The 16,884-nt window shown below is 36.9% G+C and overlaps 1 pseudogene; it reads left to right on the top strand.

Annotated features, from left to right (window-relative positions):
* The first annotated feature begins 2,943 nt into the window (after window positions 1-2,943).
* Window positions 2,944-3,042, top strand: LOC148121139 (U6 spliceosomal RNA; annotated as a pseudogene).
* The last annotated feature ends 13,842 nt before the right edge of the window (window positions 3,043-16,884 follow it).

Raw genomic sequence — 16,884 nt, 5'->3', positions numbered from 1 at the left:
CCTTCTGGAGAAATATATAAAGTCAAATTTTTCTTACGAAATTTATATTTTATTTTTATATTTTTCTACAATGCCATTATTCATGTCATCATCAAAGCAAGGTATGTGAAGTTTAAACTATGTGGAATAAGTTGCACTTAGTTTTATCTCAGAAAATGGCAATCATTAAATAAAATGAATGCATATGACATTTTGGTTATTTATCCTTAGTTTGAAGAACTATAAAATGGATTATGTTTAAAAAAGAAGAGAAAGGAGAATAATGTGATGTTTCCAGGGTCTTTTTGTGATGATAAAAAGGTGAATATCTGTGAAATTGTTAGATAAATAAACTCATGAAAATGTGGATATTGGAATAAAAAATCTCCATCAGATATATCATATAATTATAAATTATAATGACCTGTAATTTAGCTATCATAAAATACATGCATTTCATGTTTATCTTTCACTAATGTGATAAATCTGGCTATTCATTGAACTAATCTTTTAAAAATGTGTAATACAATTAATTTTTAGTGTTCTCCTAATGAAGTCTTTTCCTAAGTTTTTCATAAGTTTTTTTTTAAATACAAACTGACATGACACATACACCTGAGCACACATGTGTGCATGCTCTAGCTCTCTCTCTCTCTCTCTCTCTCTCTCTCTCTCTGCACAAAGACACAGTCTGTTTTGATCATAATACCCCATTTATTCTAAAATCTGCTTTCTATTCCTGAAGAAACTCTTCTTCTCTACAAATCCTCTCCTTTATTTCTCCTACCCTCTTTCTCCCCCTCCCTCAGATTCTCTTTCTCCCTGTGTGTCTCTTTCTATTTCTCTCTTTGGGTATGTACAAGAGTCTCTAAGAGACAGTGCATGTGTGTGTGCGTATGTGTATATATGTGTGTGTGTGTGTGTGTGTGTGTGTGTGTATGTGTATGTGAGAGAGAATGTGTTTGCATGTAACCCACTGTATGTTATTACACTTGCTTCTGTGGGAATGGGTTAACTGATACTCTGTTTTCTCTAACACAGGTGGCATACTAGGTTTTAGAATGTGTATTTGAAAATATTGTCATTCAATAATTTTTGTGGTAGTTATAATGCCTTTTGAAAAATAGTTCCTCCAATATTTGAGATTATAATATAAATATATATTTTCTTCCTTCCTTTTCTTTCAAATCATGCTTTATACACCCCCTTGGTGTTTCTAATTCATGACTAATGCTAAAATTAATTACAGTATACACAGACTTCTCAATCTTTATAATGCTCTTTACATATATACTTTTCCTTCTGACCATTTGATATTGGATAATAAATTAATTGTCCTTGCTCTTCCCTGAGGAAGACTACTACTCCTGTTTTCAGCATTCCTTAAAGGCATGTATTTTTTGTATAAGGTGAAGGCCTTATTGGCTTTCCCCATCCACATTAACCTGTTTGTTGTTGTTATCTTTGTCTATGTCATGTTTATGCAGTCATGTTGCTGAGGCTTTATGGGTGTAGCTTCTGATATTATGAACACAAAACGTTAATGCCTTTTTATGGGTATGATTCCTTTTATTTGTTTATGGTAGTTATCTTTTTACAAAATGTATTTGTAATCATGGGGTTTATTATCCAGTATCATGAAATAACTGTAATCCATACCATGAGGAGACAAATGCAGAAGGGTCATTATAAATTTAATATCAGCCAGCTCTACAAAGAAAGTTTCAAGTAACAAAAGTCTATACAATATGACTGTTAAAAAACAAACAAACAAACAGGCATCACTTGTCTACTTAATATAAATGTAGTTTTGGTTGTCTACTTAATATAAACCAGAGTTGTCTTAGAAGAGAGAACTTCAAATAAGTAGTTGTTTTCTTCAGATTGAGCTGTGACATTCTGTGTGATACTTTTCTGGATTGCTAACTGTTATTAGTATCTAGCCCACTATGGCTGGTGATATTCTAGGACAGGTGGTTATGGTGTCACACATTAAGAATAACCCAAAGAAAGCTAGCTAGTCAACAGTATTCTCAGAGGGTTATTTTTTAATTCCAGCCTTCAAGTTATTGCCTTGTGCTCTTTCTGAGAATTTCCTTCAGGATAGACAGTAACCTACCAAAATGAACAAACACTGAGTAGCTTCTGGTCAGGGTGTTCACCTAAACAACATAAGACTAAACCACGACAAAAACTCAGATCAGAAAAAAAAGAAGTATGAATGAGTTACATGAACTGAGCAAACCACAATAGACATGTTAGCTTGTTGGGAAGGTCGCTACTTCATCAGATCTTTTCTTTTATAGTTTGGAAGATAACATTTAAAAGAATTGCAGCAAATAGAGGTCTGCCATAAAATGTTTCAGAAGGAAGCAAAGATTGCTCTAGATTTTCATGTAGTGTTTATGATTATTAATCTTTGAAAGTAGAATTCATGCTATTCTGGACAGTTGATGTAGGGCAGCTGGGACTGAAGAAGCATGTGTGATTAATATGAGATCAATATGATCAAAGCAAAGTATTTGGGAAATATTTCCTTAGGGTTAGTACATAGTTCGTCCAGTTAACACTGGCAGGGGCAGGGTGCAATACAAGGCTCTCTTACTTAGTGTTATTATTTCTAGGAAGAAAAAGCATTACAGAAGCAATTTGATGAGGAGTTTATTTTGATGAACTGTTCTTCCATATAACATTTTAATCATAAAAAGAAGTGAGGGCAGGAACTCATACAAGGGAGGATCCTGGAGGCAGGTACTGATACTGATGCCATGGAGTTATGCTGGTTACTGGCTTGCTCCCATGGCTTGCTTCCCCTGTTTTCTTATAGAAGACAGGACCACCATCCTGGAGATGGAAGCACCCACAAGTCTGGGCCCTCCTACATCAGTCGCTAGTGAAGAGAATGCTCTAAAGCTGGATCTCATGGAGGCATTTTCTCAGTTGATATTCCTCTCTTTTAGATAACTTTATCTTGTGTCAAGTTGACATAAAACTACCAAGCACAAATTAGCACGACTCCTGTGCAAGGATGACACAGAAATTTGTGAAGCATTCCATATTTTTTTTATTAAAGCTGCTGGGATGACATGAAAAAAAAAAAAGATATTACCCAGCCCAGAGGCTTTTTCTCAAGAGGAAGCTGAACTTGGCAATGTGTGACAATCGTCTACATTGTTTTTGTTTTGTAAGATTAAATGGGTCATGGAGAGAACCTGAGACTTCCTACCACATTGAAATATTTGAGTTCCTGAAGACTAGCAAGGAAAGAGCATTGGTAAAGTTGTATTTTCAGAGATCCTAGGATGTCGGAGATTTCAGCACCCGAGGACAAGAATGTGTTTGAAACTGAGCCATTCTGAGCCCTTTGTACAAGATCTGGGTTTTGACTGACAGAGCCAGAGAAAGGGGACTTTTCAAATTTTTAGAAACCCAGCATATTATAAAGAGTGCAAGAATCTAGATACTGAGTTCCAGAGCATATACTTACATTTTTGAACTTTGATTTTGCTTAAACATGAACATTATATAACTATCATATATAGATATATGAAAAATCATATATATGATATTTAAATTCTAAAATGAAAAAAATATTGAATTGCTTTGTATTTAACAAGAGATCACAGTTTAGAAACTTGTTTTTCTCTTTAAGGAAACTTATACTTTTAAATTTGGGGAGAATTTTATTTTATTTTATTTTTGCCTACTATTCCTTTATTTTCATTTATAAAATCATCATAATTTTGACAAATTTGCAGTATGAAAACATAACAAAATTCAAAGCCTTCATGGCTCAAATGCTTGCATATCCTTTGTAGGGCCCCGGTCTCCCCTTACTCCCTGGGGTGCGTCTCGAGGACAGTTTGTTCTGCCAGCAAAAGCTTCCTGCTGTTCCTCTCTGCCATAACCGAGCAATTAGAGAATTTGAACAAAACCCTTGAGGAGATTCAGAATGCAAAATCTGTGAGTTCTATTAAGAGTTTTGAGGAGCAGAAAGTTAAGAGTGTTAAAAGGGATATAAGAAAGGAGACCCACTGAGGAAGAGGAGGAGCAGCAGCGCAGAGCGCCACAGCGGACAGTACCATAGATTTGCGAGCCTTGGCACAGCGGCCCGACCAACGAGTGGCCCCTCCGGCTCCTCGCAACACAGCACCCCCAGCACCATGCCGTGCTCGGTCCAAGACCCGCCTCTGCTGCCAGCCTTGAGAGGGAGCTGCACCAAGGAAAGCGGCAGTGGCCACGGTGTAGTGCGTTGGGGTGAGCTGTGGAGCCTAAAATATGGTCGGGGAAATGAAAACATCAGCAGACATTGATGGCACTTACTTGCTGGGTCGGATAATTGTTTCTGCCTCTAGGGAAGGTCAAGGCAGAGCTAGATCTAGGAATTGTTTTCATTGTGAAAGGTCAGGACACTTCAAAAGGAACTGCCCTGCCGTTATAGGGATGGTTATTCAGCCCAGGGAAAGGGCCAGTTGTGGTAGCACACGCCGGTAGGATTTACTCTTTGGAGGCAGAGACCTACAGATCTCTGTGAGTTCAAGGCCAGCCGGGCCTATGGAGTAAGTTCCTAAAACAGCTAGAGGCAGGATGCAGAGTGGCATCCACTTCTCTCTGGAATACTCCTGTCTTTGTTATTAAGAAAAAGTCTGGTAAATAGAGGTTGCTGTAAGATCTTAGAGCAATAAATGGTTATATGGACATTTTACAGGAGAGTCCAGATCCAACTTCTTTCATGAGTTGATAATTTTTCACTCTCAACATTGTTCTACTGCAGGTTTTTGGCAGAGAGGACCCATCCTATGGGTACCTGATAAGGTCATTACACCATATACTCAGGCAAAAATAACTTTGCTGCAGAATTTTGCTGTAGATTGGATCTTTTTTTTTTTGCACTAATACCTCCTGATTTTGATATTCAGCCTGTTAATGCTAAATCTGTTCAGGTGGCTAAATTAATCTGATAAAACTGATAATGGACCAAGCTACACCAGCGCTGGCTTTGCTAAATTTTGCTCTGAGTTTTCTATTTCTCATAAATCAGGTATACCCTACAATCCCCAAGGACAGGCAATAATAGAACGAGTGCATTGTACACTCAAAGCCTATTTGCATAAAACAAAAAAGGGGGATTATGGTTCCACCCCCAGAGACCATTTGTCTTTTATTTTATACATTTTAAAGTTTTTGACTGTTGATACTCATTCCCAGACCGCTGCTGATTGACACTGGCAGCCAAATTCTTCTGGGATGCCTCATGTTAAGTGGAAGAATCTAGCAGATGGCACCTGTCATGGTCCAGATCCTGTGCTAATCTGGGGCAGGGGAGTGGTCTGTGTCTTACCACAGGATGCTGACAATCCAGTTTGGGTACCTGAGCACCTGGTGCGTGCTATGGGTTTTCCTGTCCAGAAGTCTGAAGAAGGGACAGAACCAAGAGATCCAGCAGACACTGACCTGCGAACTGAAGAGCTGCTGGGTTTCTGAGAAGCTGGGGGTGGTAGTCTGAGTACTACAGACTCTTCCTTTACCCATCTACCCCTCCAGGTTTCTGACAGCCTTTGCTGTGGCTGCCAGAGTGGCTATGCTGCTGGATTTCCCCTTATTCAGTTAGTTGCTTCTGCTAGCGCTATGATACCCTCTCAGGGCAGGTTGCAAATGCCTTGGCCGTTCAAATTGAGCTAAATTTACAATTGAATACAGCAGTTAAATTTACTATTGGTTGTGGTTTTTGACCTCTGCTAGGTCAGGTAAGACTTTTTGCTGTTTTTTATGGACCCTGGAATACAAGATTTACAAATTGGCTATTAATTATGATTCTAGTTAACTTTACCAGGGTTTCTTCCACCTTTAAGCTGAGACCTTACTTAAAGGGCTCCTTTTTAGGCAGATTTTTTAAGAATTGAGCAGGCACAGTCTCCTTTCGGAGTGCTTATATGTGCTGGAGCATCATCTTCATGATTTCATGGTGCCAGAGCCAAACCAAGCTCAGGTCAATATTGCCACATGGCAAGTCCTCTTAGCTATTGCCCTGGAGTATTTTTCAGCATAAATCTGGCTAAACTTAGTGTTGGGTGACTAGTGAGGCAATGACAGGTAAGGTTTTTGGGGGGCTGCCATAACCTAAGACAGGAAATGTGTTTTGATCTGAATGCTTTCCCATGATGAGTAAGGGGTTCTGCCTGACGTCCTTTGCCACCCAAGACAGTCCTAGTCATATAAAAGGGGTACCTGTAGGGCCCCGATCTCCCCTTACTCCCTGGGGTGCATCTCAAGACAGTTTGGTCTGCCAGCGAAAGCTTCCTGCTGTTCCTGTGTTCTCTCTGCCATATCCTGGTGATTTAGCTGTAGGGCTTTGCTTCATGTTTGCTATGGTAATTTCCCACCTGCCCGGAAGAATTCCTACATGGCGCCAAGTTCTCTCCCGCTGCTGTTGCTGCTCTCTGCCCCCAACCCCCTGCCTGGGAAGGTATCCTTACGGTGCCAGGTCCCATACAGCGCCAGGTTCTCTATGGCACCAGTTTCCCCTCTGGCTGGGAGGGAATTCCTTTACTGGGGCCAAGGTATATTAGCTTGGCAATAAGGTGAATAAAGTGGCATTTGGCTCCTGACGAATGACCCTGGTCTCTTGTGTGTGTGTTATTTCAATCTCCAGGCCTTTGCCCAAACTCGCATAAGGTACAGAGGCGCACGAACCGTACCGAGAGAGTAACACAAATTCAGCTGTTACACTTGTTTTTTTCTTGACGCAAACTTATACTTTTAAATTTGGGGAGAGTTTTATTTTTTTTTGCCTACTATTCCTTTATTTTCATTTATAAAGTATCATAATTTTGACAAATTTGCAGTATGAAAACAGAACAAAATTCAAAGCCTTCATGGCTCAAATGCTTGCATATCCTTAACAGTGGAAAATCAATAATCCATTGCAAATTTTTATCTTTTTCAATTTATTTATTTGGGGAGGGTTTTATTTTAAGATTTTTGTATATGTTGAAGTTGTACTATATTGCAATATTAATGTAAGTTTTTGTTCACAAACAAGAAAAGGAGAGTCATGATTCCACTGATATGCTTGTGTATTAAAGTTGACAAAATAGGATACATGTGTATATGTGCACACATGTGTATGCATGTGTGTGTATTTTTCATTGACTTATTGAATTATTTAGAAAATAATTCTAAATTTTATCATGACATTCTCCTGACTTTTATATGAGTCAATGGTTTTCATTCATGCATATGTTTACTATAAAAGAGAAGCATAGAATGTTAAATCTTAATGACTTTTACAACTATAAACACCTATAAGACTACTAAAATTATACCCACAAGCACATACCTACACACAAGAAACACATTCATAGGAAGGACAAAGAGATGTTGAGAGACAAAGCACATTTCCTTATTACCATCTCAGAAGTAACCCTGACTTCTTTTCCAGTGACTATCTTCCTTTCTCAAAGATATTTGGTACATTAATTTTCAATATCAAATAGGTTTTGTAGTTGAGACCTTTTTGTAATTAAAATCAGAACATACTCTAGTATCCACATTTTATTATTACCAAAAATGCTCATAAGTGCAGTATATACAAAAATCATATTGTTTGTAATACTACAAATAATTATTTTATAACTTTCAATATCTTTATTTATTCTATTTTTGACAAATATTTAGAAAATATGCATTTTTACTTGCTATTCATTATATTGAATAATATAATAAATACGTTTGTGAAAGTAGCACATAGTCTACCTGTCTGGAATAATAACATAATCTATGAGAACAGAACTTAAAGAAAGTATTTTGTGCAGTGTTCTGTACTGAATATCTGCTTATAAATCTACTTCTGATGGCTTGATGCTTCTGTCATTTTGAGGAATTGGACTATTTAATATGGTTTGACATTTGTAGCTCAACATGTGTCAAATTGTGCATAAATTATTTTTGAACATTGAATATCTTCATTCTAAATCGCCTAGATTTATAAGTCTCATTAGCTTCCTTTTGAGTACCTAATAGTGTTTCTTTCTGGGGTGAAGGTGTGAAAGAAAAACTTTCACTCTTAAATCCAGTCCTCCCTATCAGCTCAGCTTGTTGAACAATTTTAGCTTGGCATAAAGAATATAAAATTTGTAGTAAATAATAACGCAGATTTTATTATTATTTTATTAATAAATAAAACTTGGGTGTTAGATATTAGGTTATAAACCTGATAGATCTATAGAACAACAATGCACAAAGATGAACTGCTCTCCTCTCCACTTTCCCAGATCCAAGAAGGAAGTCTGCTAATCTTCCAAGCCTCTCCTTCCTCCCTGTGTCTCTCTTTCTTCCTTTCTGGGTCTGCCAGAAAACTTTATGGTTTATTTTGGCCACCTGAACATGGACTCTGCCCTGTGATTCAAAGCTTATCTCCTTTGGCAGGCTTGGAGTGAAAATACAAACAAAACTCCTGAAATAAAATTAGTTATTTTTCAGGATATCTTTAATTATATAATTTACTAATTGTTAAGTTCATTAGGCAATTTAAAAGTCATTCATCAAGAGGCACAGTTTCGAGGGACAATAGTGTAGCTAGTGTGCATTATTTTTAAAATTAATAGGAATAATATATGATATCAAGCAATAGATTTTATTTGAAATATGAGTTAAAACAGCGCATAGCATAATTTGAAAGTAAGTCATATTCATATTTAAATTTTTGTATAGAAATGTATTGCTTAATGGTTGTAATATACCTTGAGAATTTCATCAGTAGGCACATTTGTTCCTGTATCAGAATCATATAGTTGAATCAAAGAAGGCCAGACTGCTGGTCATTAGTTCCACAGAATGTCTGGATGTAATTAAGGGAATGTAAGCTTATAACACAGATTTTTGTAAGGGAAAATAGGCTCTATAATATATTAAACAAATAGCAGCAAGTAGATAAACCAGAAATGTAGTAAGTTTTTGACCATTATCAAAATAAATATTCATAATTGCAAGTGGAGTGGCAATAGAATATATTAATACATCAGTTCATTTTGCATGTGTATAAGAAACAGTAGGAACAACTATTTGCTACTTAATCAAAAGTAAACAGAAGAGAAACATTTAGATTTCCTGACATATTTTTATATGTCCTTTTGCCCTGTTCAGTAACTTGGGCTGTCTCCTACATTGTTGTTTTTTAACCTTAATTGTTTTACCCATTCTGATTGAAATAAAATAGTTATTAAAATTTAGTCAAGCGATCTAAAACAGATTCCTTCTACAATAATACATTTAGAGATGGAGAATCAGCATATACATTTGAAGTGATTAATGTTGCTAAGGTCATTTGTGTCTCTGAAGAATACCACTAGAAGCTGGTAATTTACAATGAAACGGAATAATAAAGAAAGCTTTGGGTTTGCAGTAATCAAACAATGATTGTAATGTAATTCAGGAGCAGTTCTGAGAGGCATGCCAGATAAATCATGTCAATCTCTTCAAAACTCCATCAATGGGCAGGGCACGTGCCTCAGTGTATACAGAGCTTGTCATGCATATATGAGGCCCTGAATTGGAGACAACAACCCACATAAAGTCAGTAACAATAGTAAAAACTGTAATTGAATCATTTCTACAGTGAGAGTGGAAGCAGAGACAGGCTAATCTCTCAGGAGTCTGTTAAAAAAGGTGGGAGGTGAGCACTAGCCCGTCAGATTGCTCAGGCCTCCAAAGGAGTTCATATGTCTTGGGAGGCATGATTATTTGCTCACTCCACTACACTCTCTCACTCTCTCATACACACACTATGCTACACATATATGTGTGTATATGCATACACATATAAAACATACATATGTGCATTTCTATTCACACAACACTTATACATATATATGCACATACATGTATGCATTTCTATTCACACACATACACACATATGTATACATAGTTGCTATCACATTGTAAAAGAAAAAAATCGATTCAGAAAGATGAAAATATTGGTGTAAGATCTTAAAGTAATCACTACAACTTGATTTTTAGCTCAATCCCACTTTACAATGATCACATTAAATCAGTGTAGCTTCCCATATCACTCTGTAATTATAAATGCTTACCAGTTGCCATGTGACCATCCAAGTTAACTGCGAGAATGTGCTTACCTGAATTTATTGATGCCAGCTACTCAAAATTTGATTCTTCTGAAGATATTTGTATAATATCAAAAACATATTATATTAATTTTAATAGGATATGAATATAAAAAGGCTTTGCACAATAAAATTTTCAAAAAGCACTTATATTTTTTCCATGTTTCATAGGAAGGATCTTATTGCTAGAAGCATTAAAAAGTTATAGAAAATAAAATTCTTCTTATATTTCAATAGCTCTAGAAAAGTACTGTTTTTTGGATATATAGTGATAAATGTCCATTTGCCTAAATAGTATAATTGTTATTTAATATTAAAATTAAGTGTTGTTTAAGTAAATTAATTTTTGTGTGTAAATTATTAAAAGAAATATCAAGAATATTTAGGAGAATTATTTAGGAGATATAATGACACTGCACTACATTTAAAATGTGTGACTATAATAACAACATGTAAAAACCAGCATCATTTTAAAAGCAGTTATTTATATCATATAATAATTAAAACTATATTTCAACATGGATATGTGAAATATAGCGCCAAGATATTAAATTTAAATAAATTAAAGTTCTGTAATGAATGAGAGGGATAACTAAAAAATAAACTAGAAATAAAGCATCAAACATTTTATCTAAATATTATGAGTGTAGAATATTATACAGAGTTGTATTATTGATTTTTAAATACTTCAATGAAAGATTTTAGAATGTATACAAGATTAAATAAGGTGAACTAAAATGTGCTTTGGCAAGCAAATAGAAGGTTTACATTCACAAAATTTACATTCCATGAAAACTATTCTGTGCAATCATACCTGTGTGGAAGTCCTATTGCCATCATTGTCCTCCTCCTCTTCATCCTCCTCCATTGGAACCTCCTCATCCTTCTTCTTCTTCCTTTTCTTTAACAAATTTATAACTATTTATTCTATATATTGGTCATATCATCCCAACTTTCTCGTACAACTCATGTCAACCCACCAACATACACAGCTCCATCAACTTCATGTCTTTCCCGAATGTTTTATGGTAACTAAATAAGTCCAATTAGTGCTACCCATACTCACATGAGTGTGGGGTTTATCCTATGTGGCACATGCAATAGATCAATGAATAAGCCACCTCCAGAAATAAAGTGACTGTTTCTCCTTTGGCAGACATCTAATGCCATTTTCTCCTGTACTCAGGTTGGCACATCAAGCATCAGGAACTATTTCTTACTCCATGCTGTATTTTGTAACCTGTTTGATTGTGTAAAGTCTTGTGCAAGTAGCCACAGATACTCTGAGTTCATGTGTACAACAGATATTTGATGTAAAATGACATAATTTCGCATCAATTATTTTGTCCTCCATTTCTTCGATTGTTCATGGCCCTTCTAACTTTATTTTCCTAAGCCTTGAAGGGGGATAGTAAAGGTATAGCTGTGCTCTCCACAAGTATCGATAGTCAATTACTCTCATAAATTTGAATAGTTATGTGTCTCTGAATTAACCACGAAATTCTCCATTCAGAAACGTCTCTGACCAAGACTGAAAGTGGCTCAATTCTATGGATATTATCTTGATATTTTGAAGGCAGTTTGAGCACATGACCACAGCATGTAGTATCAATAATCTCTTCACACAACAAATTTTGTTTTCAAAACTAACATCTGAAAATGAATAGTCACACGTAGCAGACGCTTTAGTCTTTGAAGCAATTTTATGAGTTATAGAACTATGTTATTTTTATATTTTATATAACTATAATGTTAAATTAGTTAAAGAATGCTTTTTAATATTGAAGACTAATAATTTATTTCATTTTATGTTGAATATATAGAGTTTGGATATTAAACTTATTTATTTAATGGTTGTTTTTAATACTTTAAGATTTAAAACCATAATCTTAAGTTTTCAAAATTGAGATATCAAAATTTAGTGGAAATATGTTATAAATACTTATTACTGAATTGTGTTTTAAAAAGAATGTTGTTATTTCTCATTGAATCTGACCTGGAAATTCATTACATCACACTAAGTTACTTAAGAAGTCTTCATTTGACAAGAAGAAAGTATAGCTATGGCAGGGAGAATGTTTTGCTTTGTTAACCAAATAATTTTACTTTATTTTAGAAGATCTTAGGCAAATTCATAATAATTAACTCCTTTTATGTAAAAAGAGAAAATTGCATATTTAGTATTTGTGGAGGAAAGGAGAGACGACCCTGTGGTTGTGTTTGTTCTTTTAAAAAAAAAAAAGAGCTAAGCTAGAACTAGCACTCATGAAACTAGATCAGTCAATTTAGTTCAGGATCACCACCAATTCTTCCTTACACCTTCTTTCAAGAATACTTCTGAACTAAGATCTTGTCTTAGTTCATGTACTTGCTGACAAAAAAAAAAAATTCTATCACACCTGTAGGGAATGATGTTCAACCTAAAAGGGCTAGCTTTCATGAAGCAGTGTCTTTTTGTTTGGCAAAGAGACTTGTACAGGAAACAGAATTCCCTATTAACTAATTTCTTAGAGCTTTACCTGCGTATCCTCGCACAATGAACATTGTGTTTCAACTGTGAATTTGGCAGGGATACATATATTTTATCAGTTGTACTTCTGAACAGATAGACTTTGATTTATTTTTATGTGTGTGAATATGCATATGTTGTCCTTTGTCTTTATTACGTTACATTCACTTCCCTTTTGTAAACATGTTTGGTCATGTTATTATCAAAAAGTGATGCTAAGTATCCTCAGAAGTGGGGTTCTTAGTTTTGAAAAGTGTTACTTTAAAAGTAGAAGGATGTTTAGTACAGCCACTCTTTTCTCTTTATTGGGGACATTCTTTTCCCAGACAAATGGCAATTAGAGCACTAATGTGTTTTGTCTGCTGGCATTGTGAATCATATTTTTAGGTAGTTAAAACCTGTCTGTTACAAGAAACTCAGAAATAATGAAAGAAAACAATTTCTCATAAAATCAAGTAAAAGCTGTCAATCTGGAGCTATGAATATTTAAATGTTGTACAATGAATATTAACATGTATGCTCATTAGCCTCACCTTTTCTTTCACAGCTTCTCTTAACACACTTCTCCATCTTTCAGCTACTGTGAAACTACTGCATTTTTACTCATTAAGAAATACAAAGATGAGTTAAGGGCTTCAGTATAAATTAATGAAATTGAGTTATAGTTGAAATAATTTCATAAAAAAATTATAAGGCAAGTGAATGCCAATGAAAATGATATACCCAACACCAAAAAATAAAGGACATCTACTCTATAAAATAATTGCAGTATAGTCATCATTAATTATTTTAATACCAAACTCAGGGAAACGCAGGATAATAAAACTATAAATTAATGTCCCAAACAAAGACAAACATAAAAATCTTTAACGAATCAGTGAGACACCATTGATTTACAGCCAGAGGTAAATGTGCTGAAACTGTACTGGTAGGCCACGAACTTATAGTGATAAACAGATTAATAGAAATGAGTTAAATTAAGATGTAGGAGTTAGTGAGTAAGAAACTAGAGCTAATAGGCCAAGCAGTGAATTAATTAATACTGTTTCTGTGTGATTATTTTGGTTCTGGGTGGCCAGGATGAACAAGTAGCAACTCCCCCTCTATAAATTCGCACCCACATGGCCAAACAAATCCACTTAAAAACCTAAGAGGGCTTGAAAAGGAATTGTAGACCAAAACAAAAATGTATACAGAGTTTAACACAGCTTCTGGCTGTTTGCTGGCAGCATGCCACAGTTCCTTTAAGAGAAATATTCCTGATTCACCTGTAGCAGGGAAAAAGCTGTGGCCATTTTAAAATGTCAGCGTTTTAGGTCATGCTGCCAGCATGACCTCTGACTCTTTCAGGAGATGGAGCATTTGATAGGGGTTTGTGAGCAGACTGCTACAGATTGCTTAATGGTGGCATGGACCAGCTTTGTGCTGAGAGATGGAGCACTGTGCATGGCTTTCAGAGGTGATGAGCAGCTCCATCATGCTGGACTGTGCTGATAGTATCTGTACTAACAGAGAGTACTGTTCAAAAATTTCAGCTACTTAGAATGTTTCTTTAAAGACAAGTACCAAGACATTCTCGAATTTTCACTCTATTAACTATTTTGAAATAATATTATGTCAAATATTAAAATGTTTGTGTATTTAGTGGCATATAGTCTTAAATATGGACAAAACATATAAAGAGTGGGTACAATTATTAGATATTCATCACATCAAATGTTTGAAATTTATTCCTTCAAAATTAAAATGCATTGCTTGATCAGTATGTCTCTGACATTTCCACATTTGTGCTTCTTGTCAAACCATAACACCTGCATATGATTCTCAATTGTTTTAAGTTTTACATAAAAAGGAAAAAAATATAGTGTCCCGCGCTACCGTCTCGCCAGCAAGAACCACGCGGTACACATAGGATCCTTCTGCAGAAAAGCTTTATGTCTCTTGGGAGCTAGAGCATAAGCCACATGGCGGAGACCCAGATAAGATGGAACCCATCCCTTATAAAGGAAACAGACCCTGCTCTGGACGTGTCATTCCTGGATTGGTCAACTGCTCCCAGTCCCAGGTGAAACCTTGGGAGTAGTGGAAAAATACCAACACGTGTGAGCTTTCTAGCTCACCTGGCGGTGCAGCGCCATCTATGGTGGAGAGTGTGGTTGCGGCCTTCTACATCTCCCCCTAATTTTACTTCTTTGCAGAAAGGCAACTCCCTAGGAAGGTAAAGATAGAGGTTGCACTTCCCAAAATGAAAACATTAAAATGGGCTTACACGGAATCTGTCCCTAGGCTCATGACACCTGGAACCTATCCGGCCTGCCCTCTGCCAATTTTCTGGGAAAGGGAATATACGGCAGGAAACCCTTAAGCAGAGCGACTTATCTCTCAGAGAGGGTCATTCTCTGTGCGATGCTCTTAAGCTCGACAACCTTCAGGGCTAGCTAAGCCAAGCACTCCACCCTGTGCAATGGACCACAGTCCTAGGGGTGCAGGAGCTGGTTGGCTTAAACCTTACTGCTTTAACATAGATAACCACACATCAGTAGAGGCCCCCTGTTCCAGGGCAGCCAGCGCTTGTGCAATAACCACTTTGTCCCTACGATTTTGGGATTTGAGTCAGCAGACCATCCAGAGGGGAAACACTAATCCATAACATAGGACTGTTCCAAAACATTTCCACCCCCACCCATTCTTTGAAGTAAGGGATGAAGGACACGATCCAGGACTGGAATTCTTTGGCCAAGCTTATGTCCACTCGCGTGGAGTTGATTGTCATGATGGACCATCTCAAGGAGGACAGCAAATCATCAAAATTCTCCTGCAAGATACAAAGACAATTCTCGGGACAAGTTAGCCACTTTTATAAAGTTCTCATATGGTACATTGGTCACACATAAGGCTGGAGTTTTCCAATTTACAGCCCAATTGGGCAAGCTGCCATAAGATATCCACCTGTTCTTTATTCTACCTCTAATAGATGTATCTATGGTAGCCTGTTGATCCAGGGCTGTAGCCACTGTGGTAAATAACTGATTGAGGGTCTCTGTTTTCCATGGTATAGGGATGACCTACAGTCCCTTTTTAAGTGTCCTGGCTTCCCGCATTTAAAGCAAACTCTTCTGTCTGGCCCTTTAAAAGGGTGTTTTTGTGACTGCATGATGGCTGCAGCCAAACCTGCATTCGTCAGGGGTCCTCCTAGTTCTCTACAGACCCTGAGCCAGTCCTGTAGCCCTTTATTTTTCCTAGGTGCTATGGCGGCACGGCACTCCTGCGTGGCTTTTTTCTTATTATTGATACCAGAAAGCTTTTGGCCTTGTGGGCCAATGTTCTCCCCCATTTTTACTTCCTTAGAATTCCTGGAGGGTCCTTTTTCCTTAATTTTTTTTCTCACACGCGCGTCTAACCTCCCACTGCATTCAGTTTCTGATATTCTGTCCTGAATTTCCTCCGCCTTTGCAACAACCGCTTGGCAAGATTCATCTTTTAAGCAATTTCTGACGGAAAATAAGAGAATTGCTAAGATAAGCATCAAGGCCTGTATGAAACCTTCCCAATGCGGAGACAAGTCAAGCTCAAAACCGAAAAATCCAGGAACAGACATTACCTCTCTGATTATGCAGACCCGCAGTTCTGAATCCTTCCTGAATCCAAGGTGAATCCAAGAGATCCCCGTCGGTGCGGTGGTCAGGATTCCTCGGCGTCCCGAGGGCTTCGGCACCAGTTGTCCCCCGCTACCGTCTTGCCAGCAAGAACCACGCGGTACACATAGGATCCTTCTGCAGAAAAGCTTTATGTCTCTTGGGAGCTAGAGCATAAGCCACATGGCGGAGACCCAGATAAGATGGAACCCATCCCTTATAAAGGAAACAGACCCTGCTCTGGACGTGTCATTCCTGGATTGGTCAACTGCTCCCAGTCCCAGGTGAAACCTTGGGAGTAGTGGAAAAATACCAACATGTGTGAGCTTTCTAGCTCACCTGGCGGTGCAGCGCCATCTATGGTGGAGAGTGTGGTTGCGGCCTTCTACAATATAGTCTTTGGTTTTCTATACCTGGCTGATTTTATGTCTACTAAGTCATCACTAATGATAGGATTTTTCTCTTTTGACTATACCACATGAAACTCTAGGTCAAAATATTTGCTTACGTTTTAGTTGTTGTTGCTTTGTCTTTTTTCCTGTGATATTTAGCAAATCTGTTCTTTGACAACTTCATGTATGGATAAACAGTATTCTGATTATTTTAATAGCCATTCTTTCTAATCTCTATTTCACCC

This window comes from Myodes glareolus, chromosome 8 (assembly GCF_982192425.1).
Source record: "Myodes glareolus chromosome 8, mMyoGla1.1, whole genome shotgun sequence".
Lineage (NCBI taxonomy): Eukaryota > Metazoa > Chordata > Mammalia > Rodentia > Cricetidae > Myodes > Myodes glareolus.
The sequence above is the reverse complement of the archived record's forward strand: the minus strand, read 5'-3'. Positions and strand labels throughout refer to the sequence as shown.